Source organism: Asterias rubens, chromosome 11, assembly GCF_902459465.1.
Source record: "Asterias rubens chromosome 11, eAstRub1.3, whole genome shotgun sequence".
NCBI lineage: Eukaryota > Metazoa > Echinodermata > Asteroidea > Forcipulatida > Asteriidae > Asterias > Asterias rubens.
In genome coordinates this window covers 11,170,093-11,188,912 of record NC_047072.1, presented here as the reverse complement: position 1 = coordinate 11,188,912, position 18,820 = coordinate 11,170,093, and the positions used below count along the sequence as shown (strand labels likewise).

General features: G+C 41.6%; 1 long non-coding RNA gene across 2 annotated transcripts; it reads right to left on the bottom strand.

Moving 5' to 3' along the window:
• Positions 1-691: 691 nt before the first annotated feature.
• On the bottom strand, positions 692-18,407 carry LOC117296982. Of its 2 annotated transcripts, none has more exons than XR_004519832.1 (4): positions 18,369-18,407; positions 2,224-2,317; positions 1,539-1,687; positions 692-878 (listed from the first exon to the last, which is right to left on the bottom strand). It is a non-coding gene; the product is annotated as an uncharacterized LOC117296982 (long non-coding RNA). The 2 variants fall into 2 exon arrangements; XR_004519831.1 differs by lacking the exon at positions 18,369-18,407 and adding an exon at positions 2,875-2,933.
• Between the last annotated feature and the right edge of the window lie 413 nt (positions 18,408-18,820).

The window sequence follows — 18,820 nt, the reverse complement described above, 5'->3', positions numbered from 1 at the left end:
GCATTTCAACTCTGACCCCGAGTAATGAGAGGGTGTGTGTATTAAGTAGGTGAAAATGTCAGGGGATTGAACGTGTGGATTTTCTTTAGCACTGACTAACGATGTCATACGGTCTAGCGGAATGATGTACGGGTCACAGAAGCCACCTACCAATTCAATTTTTCCCACATACCTGGCCCGACTCACGAAATCCAAGTTTTCGGCGTATGCCGACAAGTATGGGGCAAAAGTTGCCATATTTCTGTTTAAGTTGAACGCAAATAAGTACGGACAAGGCGTATTATTTTGACCTCAAAAAGTTGTGTAGATGTCATAGGCAAACATGCAAATTTCTTGCGCGGTTGCCTACCAAATAGATGGCGGATCAAGCTCCGCCTACGGCTGGTGACGTCACGTGCAAAACCTGAATAGGTTTACGTGTAAGTGCCGCGTCGCCTAAAATGCGCACTTCACTGAATAACACACGTTTACATTGTCCACCAAAATGGTGCATCCAAGATTATTCTGATGATGACGTTAGGTGAATTGGGTTAAAACTCATGTACACTACATAACAAGAGTGGACCTGATAACAAAAGTCCACATAATGTAGGGGATTGAAACACTGTGTGAACTTGCACACATTCACACAGTGTTATTTGAAAGTGTTGAAGAATATGATGCCACAACCCACCCACCCCAGTTTTGCCAGTGTTTACGCCACATCTTCTCTGACAAGTCTCAATCGTGAGGGGCCCAAAATGTCTTACCAGTAGAGACTTGATTTCTGCATGAGTGGAATGATGTCTTGATTCTGCATGTCTGCAGTGAAGCATTCCAGACAGAATAGCGACTGGAGAATGGCGTTCATGTAACACGTATTACCAAGATTTGAGAATCTGGCGGAAAAAGTGCACAACTCAGACAAATCGTCACCAACATTACAAACGGACACACACAAATACAAGTAAAAAGTAGCAATCCGGGAAAACAGCAATGAACATTTTTAAAATCAAGCTCTGTAAAAAAAGTTATGGGTATTTTCAACTAGCTTTCTAACAATGGTTTCTTGATGCTTTGAACTTTATACATGCGTCGAAGATTGCAAAAAGGCATTTTCCGTTTTCACAAACTGACACCAGATAATACAACAAATAAGCAAAAAATAAAAAGCACATTGCACATTGAGACATTTGAGATAAAAACTAATTAATGTTATTATTGTTATAGATGGTAATGTTACATTGGTGCTAAAGAATATTATGCAGTACCCGTATTGGCAGTTCGAATCCTATGTTAACATCTATTATATCGTTGTGGTACCCGCTGCCAATAGGATTCAAACTGCCTCTAGCTACTGGCAGTCACGGTAGTCTTATTGGTAAGACACTGCTCTAGAATTGCAAGGGTTGTGGGTTCGAATCCCACCCGAGTAACATGCTGGTGATATTTTTCCACAGCAATCGGGAAAGTACTGAGTATACAGTGCTAACACACATCGGTGAAAGGGTAAAAAAGTAATAATAATACTTTTTTTTTTAAGTGTGTGAATGACCTACCCTTGTAGACTGATCTGAGACGTCTTGACTGCTGTGGGGATGCTCTTCTGCCTCCAGCCGGGTAGCTTGTGATCGGGTACAACCTCTTTGAGTTAGAGACGCTCAGGAATCCAGGGGTACGCTTTACCGTGACGTTAGAGTTGGTTTGCCTGAGGGGACAAACAACATTAAGAATAATGGGACTTGAGGCATTGCACGGTGGGGTATCAATAACCTAGGTATCAATGTTAGCGATAACAACATGCGTATCTACTTGCTAGGTAGATTTCCTACCTTCTGCCTAGGTAGTATTTAAGAAGCAGGACAGTTCTTTTCAGAACTGAGAAGTCTCCCCAATAGACCCTTTCCATGAAATATGTAAATTACACATAGCGCGTGCGCACTAACGTTTTGGTTGGCAAAATGAGGGAGCATCGCGCTGTTTTTTTAAACGGCTAATGGGTGCGTGACACGCAACCAACAGGGTCTGTACGCATGCATGAATGTAATTAGCATAAATTATTTCATGGGTAGGGTCCATTCAGAGAATCTAATCTGAGGTTGTAGAGAAGTCTCCCGAATTAAAAAAAAGTTGTTGTGCTCTAAAGAAATCAACATCAGGTTGTGAGGACAAATAGAACTAATGCCATGTAAAAAATAACATGTTTTTTTAAGGCCCCACTTTAAAAAAACCCAATAAACTCACCTTGATTGTAGCAATGCATCCGTGGCAGAGTAACCAGCAATCTGGCGCCCTCTACTGTAGAAAGCTGATGCATTGGAAACCGGCTTGGGGGCAGCTGCAAGTCAGGGTTTAAAAAAAGAATTCACTAGTATTCTCATACTTTGTATTGTTACTAAAAATGACACTTCATCTAAGCCCTAAGCGGATATAGGCACGGGAAAATTCTGCATTTTAGATGCTCTGTGGTGCAATCTTTGGTAAATTTTGAGGGGGGACATTGATATAGTGGCCCCCACCTTTCTAAAAAGTTGTGTCATCCTTAGCCCCCAGGATTAATGCCCATGGCGAGACACAGGGTTGGTCTTACACAGTGCAATACTTGGGCTTCATGATTAAGGTGGTCAAAAAGATGGGGGGACATTTGATATTGTGCCCCCCCTCCCCTTGTCACCCCCCCCCCACCCCCACCTATTTGATGCCCACCACCATTAGTAGGATTTGAAACTTTGTATGGTGGAATTATAACTATAAGAACATTTTGCGATAACACTATGTGAATCTCTTTATGAGTAGTGTTGGTTCGGAAAAGAACTATTGGTTAAAGACTCATGTTTCTATTAATATACGCTGATCATCTACAGGAGAGAAAATCATAAGAAAGACTGTACTTACTGTTTGTCTAGACGCTACTGCTCGTCGAAAGTACTTCAGCAGGGTTCTCTACGCAACCTAAAATAAACGACAAATATCGGACAAATTTACATCAGCTGTGTAGTTGCACGTTTTGTGTGCATTTGATCACTAGGCATAGTTATTTTTTTACAGTATTACATTTGAGAACCACCAGTTCCTTAAAAGCTCAGATATGCCTAGTTCATTTTGATGGGTCATAATAAATAATTTGCAGAAAATAATTAACTATTTGTCTTTTTAACGACAAATAAAGCATCAAAGTCTTTTGGGAAAAAAAATTACACACAAATTTCACAAGTACCTACATGTGAGGTGAAACTAAACATGGATTGGAAATCACTAACAAGGCAATTATTTTTTTAGAAACCTCTTTCATCAGTGAAAAGGGTACAAAAGAATTTAGGCATTGCATGGTGAGGTATCAATATATATTTGGTTTGCCTCTTGAAATACATAATTCTAAAAACTCCCCCTTTCTGGAGCTCCAGCCCTGGCCCTACGCGTCGACCTGGTATTCTTTTAAAATGTAAGAGCCCATAATTTAATAACAAGTATGCTAGTAGTAGTACAATAATTTCGCTGCATTGGCCTGCAACCCCCCCCCCCCCCTCCCCCTGGGTTAAACAACAGAGGAACTGCAGTTTAAATGACCAGATAGAGAAAGGACCAATAATACTATAATTGCAGTATCAGCCGCCAGACTTGAGATTTGCTGAATTGGGCCCGCCAGACACCCCCCCCCCCCTCCTGGGTTAAACATCTGAGGAACCACCTAAAACCAAGTTGAAATGACCACTGATGACACTATTCCCAATACGCTTGCCCTATACACAGAATTCACTGCTTCCGCAAGCGCTGATTCTTTGCTCACGGTAAGCAGTGCCATGAAATTGGGCCCTGCTGGAGCTGTTTATAACCGGCTTTCTGAGCTAGCCTTTTAAGCGTAGAATGCCTAGAAACGTGGAGTAGGCACGCGCAAAAGCCAAAATTCGCCGCTAACCCATGAAATACGCTTGCCGTATACACAGAATTCCCTGCTTCCGTAAGCACTGATTTTTTGCTTACGGTAAGCAGAGCCATGAAATTGGGCCCAGTTGGAGCTGTTTATAACCGGCCGGCTTCCGCGTGTCAGGCCCACGTACGCCAATATACTCATGCCGAATGCGCAATTCATAGCTTTTAGTAACAGGGCGTAATCTATTTCTAAGCGCGCGCGAATATCTATTTCTAAGCGCGCTTTTTAACAAAAGGGCATTTATGAATGGGAATAAAAGAGTAGTGACTTGTTCTTAAACGTATGTTGCCGTGCGATATAGGCCCTCGCCTTCTGCTCGGGCCTTTATCACCTGGCAACGACCCTGCTGGTTTTAAACAGCCAATAAAGAACTCGTCGCTTCCCTTTTGTTCCCCTATCAAATGTCCATCAATTGAACAGATAAACAGCTAGTTCTTGAACTTGGTTCATGAACTGCTCTAATGAATATGTTGTGAACTGTTTAAGGCATGTTCATAGACTGATCATGAACATTCTTGAAAGTTCATCGAGTCAAATTCCATCTTACCTGATGGGGTAGATTGGTTAGATGCATAGAGCTATATATACATACGTATATACAGCTGATGACAATTAGTTAACAACAGGGTGGACCACGTGAAGGTTGTCATCTCCCACCCCACAAAAGGGATCGTAATACATCTGAGTGTGTAACCATTACAACAATTGCTTCTTTGTAATGTTACCCCCTCTAATTATTATTTATTATTATTATTATTTTACGTTATTATTATATTATAAAACCTTGTTCATGAGTACTCTATACAGCTAAGACAATGGCATGACCTTTGTATACATACAACCTTGTTAATGAGTACTCTATACAGCTAAGACAATGTCATGACCTTTGTAATTATAAACCTTGTTAATGAGTACTCTATACAGATAAGATAATGTCATGACCTTTGTAATTATAAAACCTTGTTAATGAGTACTCTTTACAGCTAAGACAATGTCATGACCTTTGTAATTATAAAACCTTGTTAATGAGTACTCTTTACAGCTAAGACAATGTCATGGCCTTGTATTTATAAAACCTTGTTAATGAGTACTCTATACAGCTAAGACAATGTCATGACCTTTGTAATTATAAAAACTTGTTAATGAGTACTCTATACAGCTAAGACAATGTCATGACCTTTGTAATTATAAAACCTTTTAATGAGTACTCTATACAGCTAAGACAATGTCATGACCTTTGTAATTATAAAACCTTGTTAATGAGTACTCTATACAGCTAAGACAATGTCATGACCTTTGTAATTATAAAACCTTGTTAATGAGTACTCTTTACAGCTAAGACAATGTCATGACCTTTGTAATTATAAAACCTTGTTAATATACAGCTAAGACAATGTCATGACCTTTGTAATGATAAAACCTTGTTAATGAGTACTCTATACAGCTAAGACAATGTCATGACCTTTGTAATAATAAAACCTTGTTAATGAGTACTCTATACAGCTAAGACAATGTCATGACCTTTGTAATAATAAAACCTTGTTAATGAGTACTCTATACAGCTAAGACAATGTCATGACCTTTGTTATTATAAAACCTTGTTAATGAGTACTCTATACAGCTAAGGCAATGTCATGACCTTTGTAATTATAAAACCTTGTTAATGAGTACTCTATACAGATAATATAATGTCATGACCTTTGTAATTATAAAACCTTGTTAATGAGTACTCTATACAGCTAAGACAATGTCATGACCTTTGTAATTATAAAACCTTGTTAATGAGTACTCTATACAGATAAGATAATGTCATGACCTTTGTAATTATAAAACCTTGTTAATGAGTACTCTTTACAGCTAAGACAATGTCATGACCTTTGTAATGATAAAACCTTGTTAGCGAGTACTCTTTCCAGCTAAGACAATGTCATGGCCTTGTATTTATAACACCTTGTTAATGAGTACTCTATACAGCTAAGACAATGTCATGACCTTTGTTATTATAAAACCTTGTTAATGAGTACTCTATACAGCTAAGACAATGTCATGACCTTTGTAATTATAAAACCTTGTTAATGAGTACTCTATACAGCAAAGACAATATCATGACCTTTGTTATTATAAAACCTTGTTAATGAGTACTCTATACAGCTAAGACAATGTCATTACCTTTGTAATGATAAAACCTTGTTAATGAGTACTCTATACAGCTAAGACAATGTCATGACCTTTGTAATTATAAAACCTTGTTAATATACAGCTAAGACAATGTCATGACCTTTGTAATGATAAAATCTTGTTAATGAGTACTATATACAGCTAAGACAATGTCATGACCTTTGTTATTATAAAACCTTGTTAATGAGTACTCTATACAGCTAAGACAATGTCATGACCTTTGTAATTATAAAACCTTGTTAATGAGTACTCTATACAGCTAAGACAATGTCATGACCTTTGTTATTATAAAACCTTGTTAATGAGTACTCTTTACAGCTAAGACAATGTCATGACCTTTGTTATTATAAAACCTTGTTAATGAGTACTCTATACAGCTAAGACAATGTCATGACCTTTGTAATTATAAAACCTTGTTAATGAGTACTCTATACAGATAATATAATGTCATGACCTTTGTAATTATAAAACCTTGTTAATGAGTACTCTATACAGCTAAGACAATGTCATGACCTTTGTAATTATAAAACCTTGTTAATGAGTACTCTATACAGCTAAGACAATGTCATGACCTTTATAATTATAATTATATTAACCTATTAATGAGTACTCTATACAGCTAAGACAATGTCAAGACCTTTGTAATTAAATCACCTCGTTAATGAGTACTCTAAGACATTGTCATGACCTTTATAGTTGAAATAACCTCGTTAATGAGTACTCTATGACATTGTCATGACCTTTGTAATTACATCACCTCGTTAATGAGTACTCTATGACATTGTCATGACCTTTGTAATTAAATCACCTCGTTAATGAGGACTCTATGACATTGTCATGACCTTTGTAATTAAATAACCTCGGTAATGAGTACTCTTAAACAACCTCCATATTCACACAACACAATGTCATGACCTTTCACATTACAAGCTTTAAGAGTTACCAACAAAACAACATGGTGGCCACCATGTAAGCTACCCCAGAACAAATACCATGTAAACAATTAGACTAATAAATAATTGAAAGACAAATTAAGTAGTAACAATACAAAACTTAATGTCTAATAAACACTTAAACACACTCCTTAAACATATTGTTCTCTTTTTATTTGTTATGAATTTACTACAAATAAACGTATGTTGTTTCGTATTGGGATGTGGATTGTAGTCAGGCACCCTCTGGGATGTGGCTTGTAGTCAGGCACCCTCTGGGGTGTGGCTTGTAGTCAGGCACCCTCTGGGATGTGGCTTGTAGTCAGGCACCCTCTGGGATGTGGCTTGTAGTCAGGCACCCTCTGGGATGTGGCTTGTAGTCAGGCACCCTCTGGGATGTGGCTTGTAGTCAGGCACCCTCTGGGATGTGGCTTGTAGTCAGGCACCCTCTGGGATGTGGCTCGTAGTCAGGCACCCTCTGGGATGTGGCTCGTAGTCAGGCACCCTCTGGTATGTAGCTCGTAGCCAGGCACCCTCTAGGATGTTGTCAGCAGCAGGTAGCACCAAATCCCCAGCAGAACTGCAGACTCCTGAAATATATACCAATCGAGTCAAATCAACAAGTGTAACACTGCATGTCTCTATGTGGGTCTGTACATAAGCCCTTTTGATTAATTATGATCAGAATTTGGAAATTTACCCATGTTTGGTGCGCTTCAATCACATGGGATGATGTCCTCTAGGCAGGCACCCTCTGGGATGTGGCTTGTAGTCAGGCACCCTATGGGATGTGGCTTGTAGTCAGGCACCCTCTGGGATGTAGCTCGTAGCCAGGCACCCTCTGGGATGTTGTCAGCAGCAGGTAGCACCCATCCCCAGCAGAACTGCAGACTCCTGAAATATATACCAATCAAGTCAAATCAACAAATGTAACACTGCATGTCTCTATGTGGGTCTGTACATAAGCCCTTTTGATTAATTATGATCAGAATTTGGAAATTTATCTATGTTTGGTGCGCTTCAATCACATGGGATGATGTCCTCTATTCAGGCACTCTCTGGGATGTAGCTTGTAGTCAGGCACCCTCTGGGATGTGGCTTGTAGTCAGGCACCCTCTTAGATGTGGCTTGTAGTCAGGCACCCTCTGGGATGTGGCTTGTAGTCAGGCACCCTCTGGGATGTGGCTTGTAGTCAGGCACCCTCTGGGATGTGGCTTGTAGTCAGGCACCCTCTGGGATGTGGCTTGTAGTCAGGCACCCTCTGGGATGTGGCTTGTAGTCAGGCACCCTCTGGGATGTGGCTCGTAGTCAGGCACCCTCTGGGATGTGGCTCGTTCTCAGGCACCCTCTGGGATGTAGCTCGTAGCCAGGCACCCTCTAGGATGTTGTCAGCAGCAGGTAGCACCAAATCCCCAGCAGAACTGCAGACTTCTGAAATATATACCAATCGAGTCAAATCAACAAGTGTAACACTGCATGTCTCTATGTGGGTCTGTACATAAGCCCTTTTGATTAATTATGATCAGAATTTGGAAATTTACCCATGTTTGGTGCGCTTCAATCACATGGGATGATGTCCTCTAGGCAGGCACCCTCTGGGATGTGGCGTGTAGTCAGGCACCCTATGGGATGTGGCTTGTAGTCAGGCACCCTCTGGGATGTAGCTCGTAGCCAGGCACCCTCTGGGATGTTGTCAGCAGCAGGTAGCACCCATCCCCAGCAGAACTGCAGACTCCTGAAATATATACCAATCGAGTCAAATCAACAAATGTAACACTGCATGTCTCTATGTGGGTCTGTACATGAGCCCTTTTGATTAATTATGATCAGAATTTGGAAATTTATCTATGTTTGGTGCGCTTCAATCACATGGGATGATGTCCTCTAGTCAGGCACTCTCTGGGATGTAGCTTGTAGTCAGGCACCCTCTGGGATGTGGCTTGTAGTCAGGCACCCTCTTAGATGTGGCTTGTAGTCAGGCACCCTCTGGGATGTGGCTTGTAGTCAGGCACCCTCTGGGATGTGGCTTGTAGTCAGGCACCCTCTGGGATGTGGCTTGTAGTCAGGCACCCACTGGGATGTGGCTCGTAGTCAGGCACCCTCTGGGATGTGGCTCGTAGTCAGGCATCCTCTGGTATGTAGCTCGTAGCCAGGCACCCTCTAGGATGTTGTCAGCAGCAGGTAGCACCAAATCCCCAGCAGAACTGCAGACTTCTGAAATATATACCAATCGAGTCAAATCAACAAGTGTAACACTGCATGTCTCTATGTGGGTCTGTACATAAGCCCTTTTGATTAATTATGATCAGAATTTGGAAATTTACCCATGTTTGGTGCGCTTCAATCACATGGGATGATGTCCTCTAGGCAGGCACCCTCTGGGATGTGGCGTGTAGTCAGGCACCCTATGGGATGTGGCTTGTAGTCAGGCACCCTCTGGGATGTAGCTCGTAGCCAGGCACCCTCTGGGATGTTGTCAGCAGCAGGTAGCACCCATCCCCAGCAGAACTGCAGACTCCTGAAATATATACCAATCGAGTCAAATCAACAAATGTAACACTGCATGTCTCTATGTGGGTCTGTACATAAGCCCTTTTGATTAATTATGATCAGAATTTGGAAATTTATCTATGTTTGGTGCGCTTCAATCACATGGGATGATGTCCTCTAGTCAGGCACTCTCTGGGATGTAGCTTGTAGTCAGGCACCCTCTGGGATGTGGCTTGTAGTCAGGCACCCTCTTAGATGTGGCTTGTAGTCAGGCACCCTCTGGGATGTGGCTTGTAGTCAGGCACCCTCTGGGATGTGGCTTGTAGTCAGGCACCCTCTGGGATGTGGCTTGTAGTCAGGCACCCTCTGGGATGTGGCTCGTAGTCAGGCACCCTCTGGGATGTGGCTCGTAGTCAGGCACCCTCTGGTATGTAGCTCGTAGCCAGGCACCCTCTAGGATGTTGTCAGCAGCAGGTAGCACCAAATCCCCAGCAGAACTGCAGACTCCTGAAATATATACCAATCGAGTCAAATCAACAAGTGTAACACTGCATGTCTCTATGTGGGTCTGTACATAAGCCCTTTTGATTAATTATGATCAGAATTTGGAAATTTACCCATGTTTGGTGCGCTTCAATAACATGGGATGATGTCCTCTAGGCAGGCACCCTCTGGGATGTGGCTTGTAGTCAGGCACCCTATGGGATGTGGCTTGTAGTCAGGCACCCTCTGGGATGTAGCTCGTAGCCAGGCACCCTCTGGGATGTTGTCAGCAGCAGGTAGCACCCATCCCCAGCAGAACTTCAGACTCCTGAAATATATACCAATCGAGTCAAATCAACAAGTGTAACACTGCATGTCTCTATGTGGGTCTGTACATAAGCCCTTTTGATTAATTATGATCAGAATTTGGAAATTTATCTATGTTTGGTGCGCTTCAATCACATGGGATGATGTCCTCTAGTCAGGCACTTTCTGGGATGTAGCTTGTAGTCAGGCACTTTCTGGGATGTAGCTTGTAGTCAGGCACCCTCTGGGATGTGGCTTGTAGTCAGGCACCCTCTTAGATGTGGCTTGTACTCAGGCCCCCTCTGGGATGTGGCTTGTAGTCAGGCACCCTCTGGGATGTGGCTTGTAGTCAGGCACCCTCTGGGATGTGGCTTGTAGTCAGGCACCCTCTGGGATGTGGCTCGTAGTCAGGCACCCTCTGGGATGTGGCTCGTAGTCAGGCACCCTCTGGGATGTGGCTCGTAGTCAGGCACCCTCTAGGATGTTGTCAGCAGCAGGTAGCACCAAATCCCCAGCAGAACTGCAGACTCCTGAAATATATACCAATCGAGTCAAATCAACAAGTGTAACACTGCATGTCTCTATGTGGGTCTGTACATAAGCCCTTTTGATTAATTATGATCAGAATTTGGAAATTTACCCATGTTTGGTGCGCTTCAATAACATGGGATGATGTCCTCTAGGCAGGCACCCTCTGGGATGTGGCTTGTAGTCAGGCACCCTATGGGATGTGGCTTGTAGTCAGGCACCCTCTGGGATGTAGCTCGTAGCCAGGCACCCTCTGGGATGTTGTCAGCAGCAGGTAGCACCCATCCCCAGCAGAACTCCTGCAATATATACCAATCGAGTCAAATCAACAAGTGTAACACTGCATGTCTCTATGTGGGTCTGTTCATAAGCCCTTTTGATTAATTATGATCAGAATTTGGAAATTTATCTATGTTTGGTGCGCTTCAATCACATGGGATGATGTCCTCTAGTCAGGCACTCTCTGGGATGTAGCTTGTAGTCAGGCACCCTCTGGGATGTGGCTTGTAGTCAGGCACCCTCTTGGATGTGGCTTGTAGTCAGGCACCCTGTGGGATGTGGCTTGTAGTCAGGCACCCTCTGGGATGTGGCTTGTAGTCAGCACCCTCTGGGATGTGGCTTGTAGCCAGGCACCCTCTGGGATGTAGCTTGTAGTCAGGCACCCTCTGGGATGTGGCTCGTTCTCAGGCACCCTCTGGGATGTAGCTCGTAGCCAGGCACCCTCTAGGATGTTGTCAGCAGCAGGTAGCACCAAATCCCCAGCAGAACTGCAGACTCCTGAAATATATACCAATCGAGTCAACAACAATTGGTACACTGCATGTCTCTATGTGGGCTGTACATTAGCCCTTTTGATTAATTATGATCAGAATTTGGAAATTTACCCAGGTTTGGTGCGCTTGCAAATCACATGGGATGATGTCCAGGCGGCACCCTCTGGGATGTGGCTTGTAGCCCCATGCACCCTATGGGATGTGCTTGTAGTCCGGCAACCTCTGGGAGTACTCGTAGCCAGGCACCCGCTGGATGTTGTCAGCATCAGGGTAGCACCCATGACCCAGCGAACGCAGACTCCTGAAATTATACCAATCGAGTCAAATCAACAGTGTAAACACTGCATGTCTCTATGTGGGTCTGTTCATAAGCCCTTTGATTAATTATGACAGAATTTCTGAAATTTAACCTATGTTTGGTGCGCTTACAATCACATGGATATGTCTCTAGTCAGGCACCCTCTAGGGACCGTGCTGTCTATGTAGGTCAGGCACCCTCGGATGTGGCTTTAAAGTCAGCACCCTCGTACTACAACTGATGCTACAACTGATGCTACAACTGATGCTACAACTGATGCTACAACTGATGCTACAACTGATGCTACAACTGATGCTACAACTGATGCTACAACTGATGCTACAACTGATGCTACAACTGGTACTGCAACTGATACTACAACTGATACTACAACTGATGCTACATCTGATACTACAACTGATACTACAACTGATACTACAACTGATACTACAACTGATACTACAACTGATACTACAACTGATACTACAACTGATACTACAACTGATACTACAACTGATACTACAACTGATACTACAACTGATACTACAACTGATACTACAACTGATGCTACAACTGATGCTACAACTGATGCTACAACTGATGCTACAACTGGTGCTACAACTGGTGCTACAACTGATGCTACAACTGATGCTACAACTGATGCTACAACTGATGCTACAACTGATGCTACAACTGATGCTACAACTGATGCTGCTACAACTGATGCTACAACTGATGCTACAACTGATGCTACAACTGATGCTACAACTGATGCTACAACTGATGCTACAACTGATGCTACAACTGATGCTACAACTGATGCTACAACTGATGCTACAACTGGTACTACAACTGGTACTACAACTGGTACTACAACTGATGCTACAACTGATGCTACAACTGATGCTACAACTGATGCTACAACTGATGCTACATCTGATGCTACAACTGATGCTACAACTGATGCTACAACTGGTGCTACAACTGGTGCTACAACTGGTGCTACAACTGGTGATACAACTGATACTACAACTGATGCTACAACAGATGCTACAACTGATGCTACAACTGATGCTACAACTGATGCTACAACTGATGCTACAACTGATGCTACAACTGATGCTACAACTGATGCTACAACTGATGCTACAACTGATGCTACAACTGATGCTACAACTGATGCTACAACTGATGCTACAACTGATGCTACAACTGGTACTACAACTGGTACTACAACTGGTGCTACAACTGATGCTACAACTGATGCTACAACTGATGCTACAACTGGTACTACAACTGGTACTACAACTGATACTACAACTGATACTACAACTGATACTACAACTGATACTACAAATGATACTACAACTGATACTACAACTGATACTACAACTGAAACTACAACTGAAACTACAACTGATGCTACAACTGATGCTACAACTGATGCTACAACTGATGCTACAACTGATGCTACAACTGATACTACAACTGATACTACAACTGATACTACAACTGATACTACAACTGATGCTACAACTGATACTACAACTGATACTACAACTGATACTACAACTGAAACTACAACTGATGCTACAACTGATGCTACAACTGATGCTACAACTGATGCTACAACTGATGCTACAACTGATACTACAACTGATGCTACAACTGATGCTACAACTGATGCTACAACTGGTACTACAACTGATACTACATCTGATACTACAACTGAAACTACAACTGATGCTACAACTGATGCTACAACTGATACTACAACTGATACTACAACTGGTACTACAACTGATACTACAACTGGTACTACAACTGATACTACAACTGATACTACAACTGATACTACAACTGATACTACAACTGAAACTACAACTGATGCTACAACTGATGCTACAACTGATACTACAACTGAAACTACAACTGAAACTACAACTGATGCTACAACTGATGCTACAACTGAAACTACAACTGAAACTACAACTGATACTACAACTGATACTACAACTGATACTACAACTGATGCTACAACTGATGCTACAACTGATACTACAACTGTTACTACAACTGATACTACAACTGAAACTACAACTGATGCTACAACTGATAATACAACTGATGCTACAACTGATGCTACAACTGATACTACAACTGATGCTACAACTGATGCTACAACTGGTGCTACAACTGGTGCTACAACTGATACTACAACTGATACTACAACTGATACTACAACTGATACTACAACTGAAACTACAACTGATACTACAACTGATACTACAACTGATACTACAACTGATGCTACAACTGATGCTACAACTGATGCTACAACTGATGCTACAACTGATGCTACAACTGATGCTACAACTGATACTACAACTGATACTACAACTGATGCTACAACTGATGCTACAACTGATGCTACAACTGATGCTACAACTGATGCTACAACTGATGCTACAACTGATGCTACAACTGATGCTACAACTGATGCTACAACTGATGCTACAACTGATGCTACAACTGATGCTACAACTGATACTACAACTGATACTACAACTGATACTACAACTGATGCTACAACTGATGCTACAACTGATGCTACAACTGATGCTACAACTGGTGCTACAACTGATGCTACAACTGATGCTACAACTGATGCTACAACTGATGCTACAACTGGTGCTACAACTGGTGCTACAACTGGTGCTACAACTGGTGCTACAACTGATGCTACAACTGATGCTACAACTGATGCTACAACTGATGCTACAACTGATGCAACAACTGATGCTACAACTGATGCTACAACTGATGCTACAACTGATGCCACAACTGATGCCACAACTGATGCCACAACTGATGCCACAACTGATGCTACAACTGATGCTACAACTGATGCTACAACTGATGCTACAACTGATGCTACAACTGATGCTACAACTGCTGCTTCAACTGCTGCTACAACTGCTGCTACAACTGCTGCTACAACTGCTGCTACAACTGATGCCACAACTGATGCCACAACTGATGCAACAACTGATGCCACAACTGATGCCACAACTGATGCCACAACTGATGCCACAACTGATGCCACAACTGATGCCACAACTGATGCCACAACTGATGCTACAACTGCTGCTTCAACTGCTGCTACAACTGATGCTACAACTGATGCCACAACTGATGCCACAACTGATGCCACAACTGATGCCACAACTGATGCCACAACTGATGCCACAACTGATGCCACAACTGATGCCACAACTGATGCCACAACTGATGCCACAACTGATGCCACAACTGATGCCACAACTGATGCCACAACTGATGCCACAACTGATGCCACAACTGATGCCACAACTGATGCCACAACTGATGCCACAACTGATGCCACAACTGATGCCACAACTGATGCCACAACTGATGCCACAACTGATGCCACAACTGATGCCACAACTGATGCCACAACTGATGCCACAACTGATGCCACAACTGATGCCACAACTGATGCCACAACTGATGCCACAACTGATGCCACAACTGATGCCACAACTGATGCCACAACTGATGCCACAACTGATGCCACAACTGATGCCACAACTGATGCCACAACTGATGCCACAACTGATGCTACAACTGATGCTACAACTGATGCTACAACTGATGCCACAACTGATGCCACAACTGATGCCACAACTGATGCCACAACTGCTGCTACAACTGCTGCTACAACTGCTGCTACAACTGCTGCTACAACTGATGCCACAACTGATGCCACAACTGATGCTACAACTGATACTACAACAGCAACAGCAACAGCAACAGCTGTAATAAATAATAATAATTAATAATAATTAATAATAATAATAATAATTAATAATTAATAATAATAACTGAATTTATAAAGCGCCTTTTCCAAAGGATGCAAAGCGCTAAAATGCGTAAACCGCGGATCGGCGGAAGAGTTGCATGGCTGGAGCGCTATGTTTGAAATATGAGACCCAAGGACGCCTCTCATTGAACAGACTTATAAGAAACCTCAAATATTTCCACACAGTTTTAAATTGAAATGGATGTCCACAGGCCAATAATGAAATTGTAAGATACAACAGACTTTTATTATGGTGTGGCCATCTTGATTTTCTTCCATGGGAATCAATGTAACCAAACCAAGGCTGGAAGATTAATGGTCAGGTTCCTTTTTGTACAATGAGTATTGGGTCATTCCATGTCAAATCAACCAGTAATCCCCAGGTGACCCTCTCAGATTTTGATGAAACTTTATCAGAATGATTTGATGTGGCTCAAATGAACACATACAAAAAAGCTAAGTCATACTCCATGTCGTTTTCGAGATATGATCCATTGAAATTTGGTCGCGGCGGCCATTTTGTGCTCGCGCCAGACGCGAAAAGTGATTTTTGTGTTATTTCCAACTTTGAAAGCTCATAATTTAGTTATTGTACCAGGTAGAGAGCTCAAATTTGGTATTCCATCTTACTTCTTGCCAAATTTAATGAATCTGCACTCAATTTAAATGTATCTCCTTTAATTTTCTAGTTATGGTCACTTAAATTAGGCACTTTAATCAGCCGAAAATGTTTTTTGGTATAATTGGGGTCACCCTGCGCCAACATGAGAGGTCAAATGAATCCTATATTCCCTAGGTATTATCTATGGGTGCATGTCTATATCCATAAGCAATTATAAGCTCACCAATGCATTAATTTAGAAATAGCATGGGCCTAAAGTTGGTTCCAGCCAGAAAAAGGTGAAAAAGACCCCGCCCGTCTTGACCCCGTTTGACCCCGCGATCAATTAAAACATTTTTTGAAATTTATACCAGTTAAACATTTATATTATATCTTCTTATACACCAATTTTCAGCTTTGGCACTCAACTCCTTCATGTTGTGGTGGCAATTTGAATATTATATGTTTTTGGCACATTTTAATGTAATATCATACAGTATACATGTACAATACATGGTTATATATGTTTGAAGCTTATGTAACTGTTTTTTTTCTGGCTAGCAAAAAAGTAAGTTTATTTGTGTTATTGTTTTTAGAAATGGGTTGATGATGCATGTTTTCAACTGCAATAAATAATTTAAGCAGGTACCTCAAAGTGCTGCAAAAATCTCCCGTTTACACAAAATATTGGAACCATACCCCAGTATGGAACCATACCCCAGTATACCGTGTGTAGTTTCACTTGAAACATGGATCAAACCACACAATACAAATTAAATCTGCCAAAACTTAATGCTCACTGTCTGTCATATTCTTCTCTGGTATTAACCCAACCCCAGTCCCCTGTTTCCTCCATGCTATATACATGTTTATGCTGGTTAAACTTTCCAATCACATGGTCACCTTATTTGCATAAATGCTGGTATTACTTTCCATACACTACTTTTTTAGAACAATACTTCTCTAATGTGTATCACATCAAACACTACTTTCTCAAACAAAATATGTACTTGTGTATCATGCAGACACCACAAATGCCAATGCATTGATGTTACTTTTTGCTGGCCAGAAAAATTAGTTACACAAGCTTCAAACATATTACCATGTATTGTATGTGTACATGAATGTACATGTACATGTACACTGTATGATATTATATTAAAATGTGCCAAATACATATAATATTCAAATTGCCACCACACCATGAAGGAGTTGAGTGCCAAAGCTGAAAATTGGTGTATAAGAAGATATAATATAAATGTTTAACTGGTATAAATTTCAAAAAATGTTTTAATTGATCGCGGGGTCAAACGGGGTCAAGACGGGCGGGGTCTTTTTCACCTTTTTCTGGCTGGAACCAACTTTGGGCCCATGCTATTTCTAAATTAATGCATTGGTGAGCTTATAATTTCTTATGGATATAGACATGCACCCATAGATAATACCTAGGGAATATAGGACTCATTTGACCTCTCATGTTGGCACAGGGTGACCCCAATTATCCCAAAAAACATTTTCGGCTGATTAAAGTGCCTACTTTAAGTGACCATAACTAGAAAATTAAAGGAGATACATTTAAATTGAGTGCAGATTCATTAAATTTGGCAAGAAGTAAGATGGAATACCAAATTTGAGCTCTCTACCTGGTACAATAACTAAATTATGAGCTTTCAAAGTTGGAAATTAACACAAAAATCACTTTTCGCGTCTCGCGCGAGCACAAAATGGCCGCCTCGACCAAATTTCAATGGGTCATATCTCAAAAACGACATGGAGTACGACTTAGCTTTTTTGTATATGTGTTCATTTGAGCCACATCCAATCATTCTGATGAAGTTTCATCAAAATCTGAGAAGGTCACCTGGGAACTTTTCTGAAAACTGGTTGATTTGACACGGAATGACCCTATTATTAGCATTCAATACTGTTATTGGATACATTGAACATGACCGATATGATGGCAGTATGATGCAGGTCTCTACTTACTGTTTTCTTTCCTCTCCTCAAGTAGCAGTTGTTTCTCTTGGAATGAGGCCATGAAGACCGACCCCCCTTCCTCCTTGCGCATCTGGAAGGCGCTCTTTTGCCGTTCACTGTACTTTGGAATCCTTTACGAAAAAGAGCAAGACAAAACAAAAGATGGAGAGATGAACTAAGTACATGAAGGGGCATTGCTTGGCAACCAGACCATTGCTGTGCACTAGCGGGTCGTGTGCAGGCGGCAGCGAATAAACCCGAAGAAACCACACGTCCAGACACGTCACTATTTTTGGCAATATGTTTGCTGCCACCATCGGTGAAAGGTGCTCGTGTTTGGGGAAGCCCTTATGTTGCGAATTTTGTTTTTTTCTCAAATACAAGATGAGTGTAAAAATCTAGGAATAAGGTAAGGTACTAAAATACAGATCTTTTAAATGTAGATGGCTGAAGGGGGGTAT